This window comes from Stegodyphus dumicola, chromosome 1 (genome assembly GCF_044657685.1).
Source record: "Stegodyphus dumicola isolate Sdum_Otavi_A_Nest chromosome 1, ASM4465768v1".
NCBI lineage: Eukaryota > Metazoa > Arthropoda > Arachnida > Araneae > Eresidae > Stegodyphus > Stegodyphus dumicola.
Window position 1 is genome coordinate 261266733 of NC_140768.1, and position 12636 is coordinate 261279368.

The 12636-nt window shown below is 32.9% G+C and overlaps 1 non-coding gene across 1 annotated transcript; it reads left to right on the forward strand.

Moving 5' to 3' along the window:
- Positions 1 to 11669: 11669 nt before the first annotated feature.
- TRNAT-CGU (transfer RNA threonine (anticodon CGU)) lies at positions 11670 to 11742 on the forward strand. The gene has a single exon. It is a non-coding gene; the product is annotated as a tRNA-Thr (tRNA).
- The last annotated feature ends 894 nt before the right edge of the window (positions 11743 to 12636 follow it).

A 12636-nucleotide genomic window follows, 5' to 3' on the forward strand; every position in this document is an offset into this window, starting at 1 on the left:
CAGCAAAATCAAGTCCTACAACTTCGAAGGGATTTACCTCTGTTATTCTTTTGATTGATAAAGGAGCGATATCCTGACTTAGTGGCTTAGCTTTAAATCTGTAGCAAATCACACACTTGTTAATATTACTCTTTACACGCTGTCGACCCTTAAGTATCCAAAATTTTTCCCTAATTTGAGTTAAAGTTTCAGCTACACCAGCGTGTGCTTGCATTTCGTGACAATCTTTAATGATATGATCTGTGAAATGAGACTTCTCAGGTAGTATTGCTGGGTATGTTTGATTATAGCTTAACCCAGCATTTTGAAGCCTTCCTCCTACTCTGAGTATTCCATTTGAGTCTACAATTGGATTTAATGTAAATATTTTCGAACTATGTATGCTTTGTTTCATCTTTAATTTCCTTATTTCTTCTTTAAAATTTTCTTCCTGAGTTTTCTTGATCCAGAAATTCTCTGCTTCATTCATCTCTTCAGCCTTAACAGGTCCAATTCTTCTTAGTTTTGGGTTTTTCAAATTATTGATAAATCTGAAAACATGAGATGTTATTCTACATACCTTTTTTATGTCACTAAAGTTCTCGATAGGAATGATATTTTCAACAATACAGTTTGCTGTTAAAATTTCTTGCTTCTTTCCTTTTCGTTTCTCAGAATTTGTTATTTTATCATCTTCCTTAAAATTTCTCGAAGATCTGGGCCAAACGTTGTTATCTTTGACAAGCCAAGGTGGGCCATACCACCACAGCTCATTTTTTGAAAGGGTTTCTACCTTCTGTCCTCTCGTCAATAAGTCCGAAGGATTCTCATGGCTGGGACAATAATTCCACCAATCTGGATCAGTTTTCTCTTGGATTTCTAGACACCTATTTCGAACAAATTGTTTCCATTTTGTCGGATCAGCCTTAACCCAATGTAATACAATTTCTGAATCTGTCCACATATAAATCTTCATTTCTATGTTTTTCAACGAATGTCGGATGTATGTGATGAGTCGAGCTCCTATGACTGCTCCTAAAAGCTCCAGTCGAGGTAACGTAACCCTTTTTATGGGAGCAACTCTTGTTTTGGACATAACAAATGATGTTTTTGTTAACTCATTTTCATTGTATCTCAAATATACAACGGCACCATATCCCTTTTGGCTACTATCTGTAAAACAGTGCAATTGAATATTCGACAGATTTCCTTTTGACAGATTGTTGAAATAATGTCTTGGAATTTCAATATTTTTTAATTTAGGAATTTCATTATACCAGGTTTTAAATCGATTCTGCAATTCTTGATCAAGTGGTGCATCCCATTGGTAACCTCTTTGCCAACATTCTTGCATCATCATTTTAGCTGCAACAACAAAGGGAGATATGAAACCGATAGGATCGTATAGTTCGCCCGCAACTTGAAGAATCTTCCGTTTTGTTATTTCCTCAGTCGGATCCTTGAGTAATTCATCTTTGATTCGAAATTTCAGTTTATCTGCTTCATGATTCCAAATATACCCTAACAAAGTGCTATTCATTCCGTCTCCATTAAACTTCGTATTTTCAGCTGCATTCCAAATCGCATGTAATTGGGCGTTATTGCTCCTCCACTTTCTCATATTGAAACTAGCAAGTATCATAATTCTTTTCACATCTTCATAAATTTCTGCAGCAGCTTCTTCATCATCTGTACCATGAATCAAATCATCTACGTAAAAATTTTCTTCAAGAAGCTGACAGATCTTCGAATATTGTGCTTTCAACTTTCTTGCGTGATGCTTTATAGTTGCTGCTAGTAAAAAGGGGCTACGGATTGCTCCGAATATTACACGCGTCATTCTTAAAATCGTCGGTTGCTCCTTTTCCTTTGAAGTCCAAAGAAATCTTACTGCATTTCTGTCCTCAGGCTTCAACAGAATTTGTAGAAAAGCAGCTTCGATATCTGCAGCAAATGCTATTTTGTGTTGACGAAACTTAATTAGCAAATCTAATAATTCAGGGTTTAAATTTGGTCCTGAATGTAAGCAATCATTTAAAGATAGACTGTCATGAGTATGCGAGGAAGCATCAAATACGACCCTTAATTTCGTAGAATCGTGATCTTCTCTGATTACACAATGGTGTGGCAAATAATAGATGTTTTCTTCAGAATTCTTCGGAGCCTTTTCAGCTATTCCTTTATTTAAATAATCTTCAATTACCCTTGAATACTTGTCATAAATTTCAGGATTTTTCTTAAACCTTCTAAGTAAACTGTTCCATCTGTTTAAGGCGATGTTATAATTACTACCCATTTTGTTCATATTGTCCTTCCAAGGTAATGAAACTTCATAACGATTGGTTTTATATTCAATAGTTTCTTCAAATCTATGCATAACTTCAGTGTCATTTTCATTTGCTGAATAGTCATGTATTCCAATTGCATCTAAATCCCATAGCCTTTTTAGAGCTGCACTAATTTCCAAATCATGTGGATGTGAAGTATTCTCAACAATATTCATTACCGTAATTCCGGAATGAAGTGTAGAAACATTACTTAATGCTTCAGTTCCGCTTATAGTGTAACCAAATAAGGTTTCAGAGGCAACAAGACCCTTTGATAATCTTTTAACTTTTCCAGTGACTATTTTCCAGTAATAATCATTACCAATTAATACTGATATTTGAGAGTTATGGACACCTGTATCTGTAGCATCAGCAAGTCTTATCGAATTTTCCTTACAATAATTAAGTATTTCCTTTCCTGGCATACCAATAACAGCTTGATTAATTTCTGGAGTTTCAAGAGCTTCAATTATTATTTTCCCAGGTCCACATATATCTTTAAGAATAACCTTAAACTTTTTTAGCCTTTTAACTGTAGGCTCAGTAGAGCCGAAGGTGTAAATCTGAAGTTCTTCTTCCCCCACAACACTTAATTTTAATTGTTTTGATACTTCTGTCAGGATGACAGAAACTATTGAAGACCTAAAGCTATTGCATTTGCAGTTTTTAAATAAACCCAAATTTTGTTATCTCTTTCCGAAATTGACGCCACCACTGTGTCTGTTTTAAGCTCACCTTTACTTTCCCGTTTATTTTCAAATTTATTATCATGTAAAATAGTATTATGCCTTAATGAACATAAATCACAGCGTATATTCGAGCTGCAACGGGTAGATGTATGAGACCTACGAAAGCATAAATAGCATCTGTTAGCCAATTTTAGATTTTTTCTTTTTTCCTCAATTGGAATTGCGCAATTTGAAGTAGAATGTTTCAAAGATTCATTTTCTATCTTCCCACAAAATATACAATCGGCTGTTGATGTATTCGTATTCAACGACGCAACTGCTGGAACAAAATGTTTGTTTTTGAAGGCAGTATGATATTTCTCACTTTTAATAAGGTCTCGCGATTGATGTTTATGTTGTTCGGTTCTAATGTTAAACTCGGAATAGTTTGGCGATGTTTGGAAAAACGTACGCTCTCTGCTTTCAACTTCCTTCTTCAGAAATTCCAAAATGTTAGTCACTGTGGTTTCTGTGTCAGGGGTTAAAGATCGATTAAACTCTAAAACCAATTCGCTAGGAAGTATCCTCATTAACAGTGGGCATAACAAATAGCTGTAAGAATTCGAAGTAACGTTAAGAGAATCAAGGCTTCTAATTTCAATTTCTAAGCTATCATATAAGTTACGTAATGTTTTAATATCATCTATTTTTTTAACTGGCTTTAAATTCAGCAGACGATTCATATGTGCATTTATTAAAATGTCCTTTCTACCAAACCTTTCTTTCAGAATATTTATTGCCTTAGCATAATTTTCGGCAACTAACGGTAACCCTTTATTGACGTTAAAGCTGCGTCCGTTAGTAAAGATGTGAGGTAATTAAATTTGTCTACATCCTTTAAAGCAGAGTTATTATGTATAGCAGATTCGTATTGAGCCCAAAAACTTTGAAATTCACATATTTCGCCTTTAAATTTATTTATGGTTAGTTTCGGAAGTTTAGCGCCATTTGTATTTGTGTTCTCTACCATATCTATAGTAGCAGAATTAGATGGCAACTCATTTAATTTAACACATTTTCTATTTCTAAATATTCTACTGATCTTCGATTTACACAAGGTAATTTTATTTTTATATTCCAAGCTATCCTGTATTTCAGTTTCGTACTCTTTTTCATCTGTTAGGATAGATTCGATTTCAGTGTTCAATATTAGTATATCGTTTTCATTTTCATTTAAGATGGATAAATCATCTTCTAATAAATCAAATTTAACATTATCCGATTCTATTTCCTTTTCCATTTTAGCTATCAGTCTTGTTACTGATGCTCTTAACATTCCTCGCTTCTTTTTTAGTGCGTTTAACTTATCCATCTTAATAATCAATATTCAATCACTAATCGAACAATAATAAATACTTAAATCACAATATATCTAAAGATCACTGTTATCTCGGAATTTCGGCACCATGTTGCAACTTATGATTTATTTATGGTTAGTTTCTTATTCTTATTATTTACATTTAATAACATCGATAAGTGAAAGTTTGCTTACCTTTCTTAATAAATATCCACAGGAACGCTTGGAATTCCTTTTCATTTTTATCACACAGAAGCTTTATTTACAGCTATGTACAAGAATTGTATGCTTACATTAGAACATTCATCATGCTCTTTTGGTTGCCACTACATCTATCTCAAAAATCCTGCTTGCACTACATCTATCTCAAAAATCCGCAATGCGGTAAGAAAAATATAACAAGCTAAAAGTAAAAAACGCTGCGCCCTCTCGTGGCCAGCTACATAAACTGTAACAACCCGTCAATGACATTCTTTTGCAAGTAAAATTTGATTCCGATTTTACGGAAGAAATGTATATTTCTAAGATTATTCTTCCTATATAAATGCTAAGTTTTTTCTTTATTGTTTACTGGAAACAATAAAGAAAACTTGGAAACGTTGTAACCGTTTTTTGCTTTTTTTGGTTGCTTATGTACAATGTAGTTATTAAATTGTTATTTAAGTTAACCAGTTATTTTTAATTTAAGCCTTTATTGTAACTTCTCCTTTTCGTTTCCTCAGAAATTTAAGTGAGTTAGAGAGTGTTTAAGCTGAGGTTTTGGGATTGTAAGACTGAGCACGTTTATGCCTCTCGATGCCACGTTACTTTAAATCTGCTATCTCTGAGACTGCTATGACATGTAGTTGTGCACCTTTCTTTTTGGTTGCAATCGGCTGCACCCAAATATATATATATATATATATTGCCCGACTTGGTGAGCTCAGTTTTTTTATTCTTGTACGTTGGTAAATTGTGCATTTTTTGTTTTAAAAGTTGTTGAATTATGTTGTCCTTTTTTCCGATTAAAGAGTTATGCCTTTAGTTAATCTACATGCAATAGTTGTAGAATAATCAACCATTTAAAAATTGTTTAAGTGCTACTGAGCCTAACAAAGCCGCCATTTGTTTACATTTTAAACTTAGCAGAATAATGAATTAAGTCAGTTTCTTCACCTTCAGTGCCTTTTTCCCGAGTGGGACCAAGAGTAAACTTTCAGTTTGTGCACCGAAAAATCTGCTTTCTTGTCCAAATTGCTTGTTTTTGCGCAGAAACTCTAATTTTAACTGTAATTTTTTTTAATTACTGTTTTGACTGTATTTGGTGATTTATGTTTTTCTATATTTTACAATTTTTAATGGAGATATTTTGAGTTTTATGTATTTCTGCCTTGTCGCGAAGTGAGAATAGAATGAATTGAATGAAAAACATATCTCAATTGAAATTCGAGGAAATAAGTTTAAATGAAATGAAGCAAAAAATGTGTGTAATTTAACAGGCAGTACATGGAAGTCATGAGGTTCAGTAGGTGCTTTGAAATAAAATAATATCAAAAGAATGTATTTAACCTTAAATTCAAATCTGAAATATATTATAACCTCAAATATACCTCAATAAACAATATTATATATATATATATATATATAATATTTGAGGTTACTTATAACCTCAAATACCTTGTCTTGATGTGTGACACGCCTGGCAGCTTTGACAAGGAATATACGCGTGAAATAATCGTGCATTACCACACTTCAGACAGGCAGATACGATAAATGATATTCATTAGACACTGATGACAGTTAAACTTCCTTCCTAAAACATAACAAGATTGTTTAAAAGAGTTAGCTCGAAAATAATCCGCAAAATCTACTCAAAACCTCACCAGAATAAGAGGAGCATTTGAGAAGTGGTGAAGATAAATTTGCCGACTGAGATGAAGCTGACACTTCATTTATCCACGCCAGAGTAAATCAGCTTCACCAGCCGAACCAAAAACATGTCTTCGCTATGCGCCGTTATCTGCCGCACACATGACGCTTATTTTTAGATGAAATTTTATTTCCTTAGCTCATTTATACACTCAGCTACGCTAGAGTTTTAAAAGAAGAATGAAAGAAGTTTCTGCTAGGAGAAAAAGTGTAGAATTGTAAACATATATATATGAATTTTGATATTTTCATCCGAGAGATTTGTCGAAATTTAAGATGAATAAAAATAACAAATAATTTAGCTATTACTGTTCCTTGCTATATTTTATTAATTTCAGAATTGTATCATGAAATCTCATCGTTTTGAAATTCTTTTCGAGTAACAACAACACTACATTTGGTAAAAATGCTATTCATAGAATATTGTGTTTGAGATTCTGATATAATAATTGATTAATTTGTTAATTTATTTCATTTTGCGTCGCCAGACTGTGAAATTAAATATTTCTATTATAATTATCATAATATCTGCTGAACATGTAATAAAACTTAAACTCAGATTAATTCATGACCTTTCAATTAATATGTGAGAATTTCAAATCACAGTTTTATGCCTTTAAAAAATTAATTCTTTATCTATAGCGATAAAACATAAAAGTTAGCATTAAAAGAAATGCCATCTGCATTTTTTACAGCTCTTCCCTAAAACTTTCGCACACACGTTAGTGCACGTTTGCTTATTCAACACAGAAAATTCGTATTTTTTTTAGGCAAAATTAGAATTTCTAGTATTTTAATTAATTAAATATTTTTAAGGCAAAATTAGAATTTCTAAATTTCTAGAAAATTGACAAAAATAAGCAAATTCTCTTAATTTTGAACACCAGTGTAGTACAAATATAAAAGTTTTGAATTGAAAACATTGTGGCTTATGCTAATAAAAAAAAAATTTATACAGTTTTGTTAAATAAATATATTTTAAATAACCTGATTTTGTTAAAGGAATTGAGATACAATATAACTTTACAACAGTTTACCGCGTTTTTCTTACTATTTCATTTTCTGACGAAACGAGGGGAAAAGAGCTATAAGCAAGAATCACTTAGGTTAGAAAATATTGAAAGTTAGCTATTTTTTGTTTACTCATTGACATGTTAAGTTAACATGTTAACTCATTGACATGTTTGTTTACTCATTGAAAGTTAGCTTCATGTTGCTACAGCCATTATTTATAATAAAAAATTCAAGCAGCCTTATAGTTTCATTTGATAAATTCAATATGAATTTGTAATTTATTCCTTACCCTTTCCTAACCACCTGCCTTTTGTATAAACTGGAACCAACTGAGACACCTGTCTCTTGTATAAACTTAAAGTATCCATAAAATATATTTAGGTAACCATAAATAACCTTTATAGTTCTATGTTCCCTTTATCAAAGGAGTTTGTGTCAGCATTTTGAACTGAAGAATTTTTAGATAGCATTCTAACGTCCTTGCTCCTTTCACTAATTTTTTGTGAAGTTTCACGGAGGACTTTTATTCTGTACGTGCATAGTGGACTAAAGGACATTATTTTAGTATTTCATTAAAACAATTAAATTTGGGACAAGTATTCTTTTATTTTATTAAAAAATATATTTAAGATAAGCCTATTTCTATCCTTCTCGGCTCTTGTCACAATACTCGTGTAGATGAGAAAGTTATGCAAACTTAATGACGAGTAGCACAGTTAAAAAATAGAAGCAGGTGTAACCTTATTAGGGCTTTGACCTTGTCATCGATGTGTCAAGCTGATCATTATCATAATCATTTCTACAAACAGAATAGCGCGAAGATCAAATGTATAATGACATATAAAGAGAAATTCAAAACGCCGATTTGAATATAATTTTCGGTAATTTATTTATTTCTTTAAAATTTAAGGGTTGAAATATAATGAAAGTTAAGGAAAATACCATGAAAAACTACAAGCTCATAACAGTGAATTTGCAGCTGCGCATTGTTAGAAATTTTTAGTTGTACTGCACGGCTGTGCATTACACATCATTGAAAAACATTCTGAAATGTACACGTATCATAATAAGGCCAATTTAATGGAATAATGGGCTTCGTACCTTTATGGTGCTGTGATGATCTTATGTACACCATTGTTCTCAAGAACAGTAATACGTATATTTACCATAAGATGGGCCCTTCTGCGTTTGCGGGATTCGTAGATCTCTATTTGAAAATAGTACTGCATTAAGATGTCCGTAATAATAATAATAATAATAATAATAATAATTTCTCAAAGAAAGGTCCGGGCAGGCCGCATGTAGCCCCCAAATTCCCAGTTGAACACCGCTGCCTTATATAGCACAGATAAAGTTGTAAAAATATGATTGTACCACTGTTATATATTACCATATTTTAAAAATTCATAATATTTTAATGTCTCAACCATTTAAATACATTTTTGTATCGGAATTCTTTATGAAATACGAAGAAAAAAATCTGGCAATAGATCTAATTTTTCAAATGCAGTCATCAATATGTGGAAAGACAGTGATAAATTTAAATAGTTCATATGAAGTTGTGGAATTGTGATAAAGAAATATAATGTAAGCATTTGCTGAATTTCAGTACAATGTCGCAGTTAACGCTCAGGCACAATAATTACTATTTTGACGTAAGTAAATTAAAAAAGAAAAAGGTCTGAAAGTTTTCAGATCTGAACGGTCGCCGAAAAGGGTTTGTTAAGGTTTCTTTATACTTTCGTTGAGCTCGCAGTCTACCAATCTGCTATTACACTCACTCCTACTAAGCCCCCCTTTTTTTTGTCTTTTTATCTAAAGAAAATGAGGCTTAATAATAAAGCATCATTTTCTTCACACTTAGACCATATACAATTCAACAGCAAAATTACAAAAAATTTAAAAGCAAAGTAGCAGTTTACATTTAGAATTTTCGATACAGCGCTAAGTCTTGGCGTACGATTTTCGTTTGCTTTCCCCAGTCTCTTCTCAGTTCATCATATCAATGATCACTTTTCTTACTAAGATGGCTTTTCAAAACTTTTTTTTGTCTTTTTAATTATTAACGTTTTGTGTCTTTATTTGTTAAATGTCACGTTCTTTGCGCTTACGCCACATAAAATTCGATTCAACAGCAAAATCACAAAATATTTAAAAACAGCATTTCTTTAGAATTTTCGATAGACAGTCTCGCTTGCTGAAGATAAAAATGTTTTCACTCGTATTGTATTGCCACATGTATTGTATTGCCACTGCTCGCTTTGAACTCGTTGAGTTTGTTAACCAAAAATTCCTTAAAGTTTGATAAAATATGAAATAGATAGTGAAAAATTCTTGATTCCAAATTCGGGCTTCCAGGTGCTCATACTCGGATGGAGGACTAAGTTATTCAAAATTTGATGGCTGTACGTAGCGTTGTAAGTGATAACAAAGCATTTAAGTGTTTCGATGCAAAATGCCATTTCGAGACTAATATCGCATTCGTTTCATCATACCACCCCTTTTGGGCTAATAATTAGACTTTCTATTAGCCAAAGATAAATGAAGACAAAAAAGGCTATTTTATGATTAACAGGAGTCTTTATTAGGAAATCAAGCACAAGCTTCAGCATTTGCGTCAAAAACGTATGTTCTTAAATGGTTTTTTGTAGAGCAAAATATAACAACACAAACCACTTTTTTTCTCTTTTTTAATTCAATGCGGCGAAGAAGGTAAGCGCTGTCTGTCTAAAGGATGTATACCTTAATGAAGCGAAATTGATTCTTTTTTGTATTATTCATAAAGAAAGCCATTAAATCACTAATGCAGCTTGTCCGTTCCCGATATTCTAGGTCACATCGAGTTATTAGTGTCCAGTAGTTTTAGACATTCAGGCACGCGATGCTGACTGCCGTGTTGAAGGGTCCAGGTTCGAATCCCGGTGAAGGCATGAATGTTTGTAAATGTGTAGTGTCAATGCGGCATGCGGGCACTCAAAATATGCTGCTAGCCGAGAGGCCAATGGGAGGGAAAGAGGGGTAGGACATCTCGGATGCCCTCCTCGGGATGCTCTCCTTCAAAACTGGGGTGGAGCTCAGCATAAAGTCAGACTGTCACCTGATTGCTGCTCAAAGCTCTGGTTAACGACAAAGCAATCTTGTACTCCTTTGCCAAGATAGTAATTCGTGTGCTTGTTCTGATTATGTCAGACAAGTGAGATACATGCACATACATTCAGCCACTAGTGAACTAGCTCTAATTTTATTTCGCATTTGGATAGTATAAGGTTTATGATTTTGTTTCACATCTGCAAATAATAAAATGTGTCAGTGCTTTCCACAATTACAACAAACAATGTATATATATTTTTATAAATATTAACGCTTTGCATCAATTCCCCATTTCATGTAATACAATTTTTTTTTTTATTTTGAAAATTAAATAGTGGAATTCTGACTTATGGCTTTCTGGAATCTTTCTCTGAAATTTGACATTACCTTCCTTCTCATCTCTGTTAGGGGTACCATGATTTACATTTAGAAGACAACTTCATTCTTCATTCATTTCATTAATTTTCTTCAAACTTCCTTAGTAAACTTTGCTTTCAGATGCCCCTAGATAACAACAACAACAACAACAACAACAAAACAAACAACAACCAAAAAAAAAAAAAAAAGCGCAAGATGCAAGATCAGGAGAACGAGCTGGCCACAGAATTGACAGCCCGAAAAGAGGAATCTAACTGCCTGGAAATATTCTGGAACTGCACGTTCTAATGCTCTTGTTGTATGTGCTGTGGCACCATCTTATTAGAAACACACAAAGGCTTATATCCCGGTATATGTGGGAAGCAAAATGGTAAACCGTTTTCGTTCCAGTTACGAAATATAACTTCGCATGGCACCTGTTGTTTGTTGCCCTTCATTCTTTAGATATAAAATTCGGAAAGATTGCTGCCTCATCCTGTAGTACAGTGAAATATAGTAATAGTGCAGTACCGTTAAAATGTAGTAATACTGAGCTTACTAATACCAAGTTATTGGGGAGGTATATAACTTGAAGAATCTCCCCAATAACTTTTAGAAGCTCTGAGATACATTATAATTACAGGCAATTAAAAAAATATGCGACAAGTTATTGCTTCAGAATGCGAGTTAAACATAAATGTAAACTTTTATTCTTATTCTTATTTATTTTATTTTTATTATTGTTCTGAAGGATCATTTTTAAACTTTTAAACAGAAAATGGAATAAACAAAGGATTTAAGACATATTCATGAATGTGTAACAGAGAAGCACAATGAGAGATAAGATTTAAAGGAGATCAGATTTCCTCCGAATAAATAAAATAACTGCTAAGCGATAACTCGCCAAATATTTCACGTAGTTTAATAGCAAAGAAAGTTTTTCGTAGCATAGTTCGGGCAGCTGTGCGCGCCACCATAGCTCAGTGGTTAGAGCACTGGTCTCGTAAACCAGGGGTCGTGAGTTCGAACCTCACTGGTGGCTACGTGAGCGTAAGATTTGTTTTTTGGATTCGAGAATTTGTTAGCATAGACAGAAATGCACCTTTGACTAATAATGAAAACAATAGCTTATAACTGCTGAATAGTAAGCATACGATGAAAATAGATTTATTTTTTATAAACAGCAAAATTAAATGCTGGTTTCGAAAAACTGGTGAAAATCTAAACGGATATTTTATATTTTAAATGCCATGAAAAATTGTTCTTTTATTGAGGATTCAGAAAATGACAATGAGATAGCTCTGTTAAAAAAAGCAATATTTACATTAATCAGATATAAAAGTTTAAATTAGTAATGAAATTAATGGAAAAAAAATTCGTGCTTTTATTTTTATTTATTTATTACGTGCTCTGCCTTTAGGCATTACGCGGAAAGGGAGGGATGCCCGGTGGAGGACTTTTTGAGAAAGGGGCCTGTAGCCATGTTACACATGAGGAAAACCAAGAAAACGCCCATGCAGCCAGCCCCTTTCGCCGGAACTCGAACCCCGGGCTGAACTACCAGTATTTAGCGGCTTTTAGCGCTCAGCCTTTGGCGAACAATTTCGTACTTAACACACATTTTCGCCTTTCCGTATTTTCGAGGTTCATGGAACTTCGAAATTTATTCGAGGCTAAATTCTGATTACCTATATTAATAATTATAATAAAATTCTAGAACTTTTCTACTCTTGTTTCAAATGTAGCACAGAACATTAATCATCTACCCAGCATGTATTCTAGCAGAAATTGATTATAATTTTATAGTTACACTGACATGGAGAATTTTTAATGTGCGGTTGATAAGTTCTTATTAATAAATATTTAATGGCGGCAAATAATTTTAAATATTTGTAATAAAATATATTTTACAGCAGGTCACATAATTCACATTTTT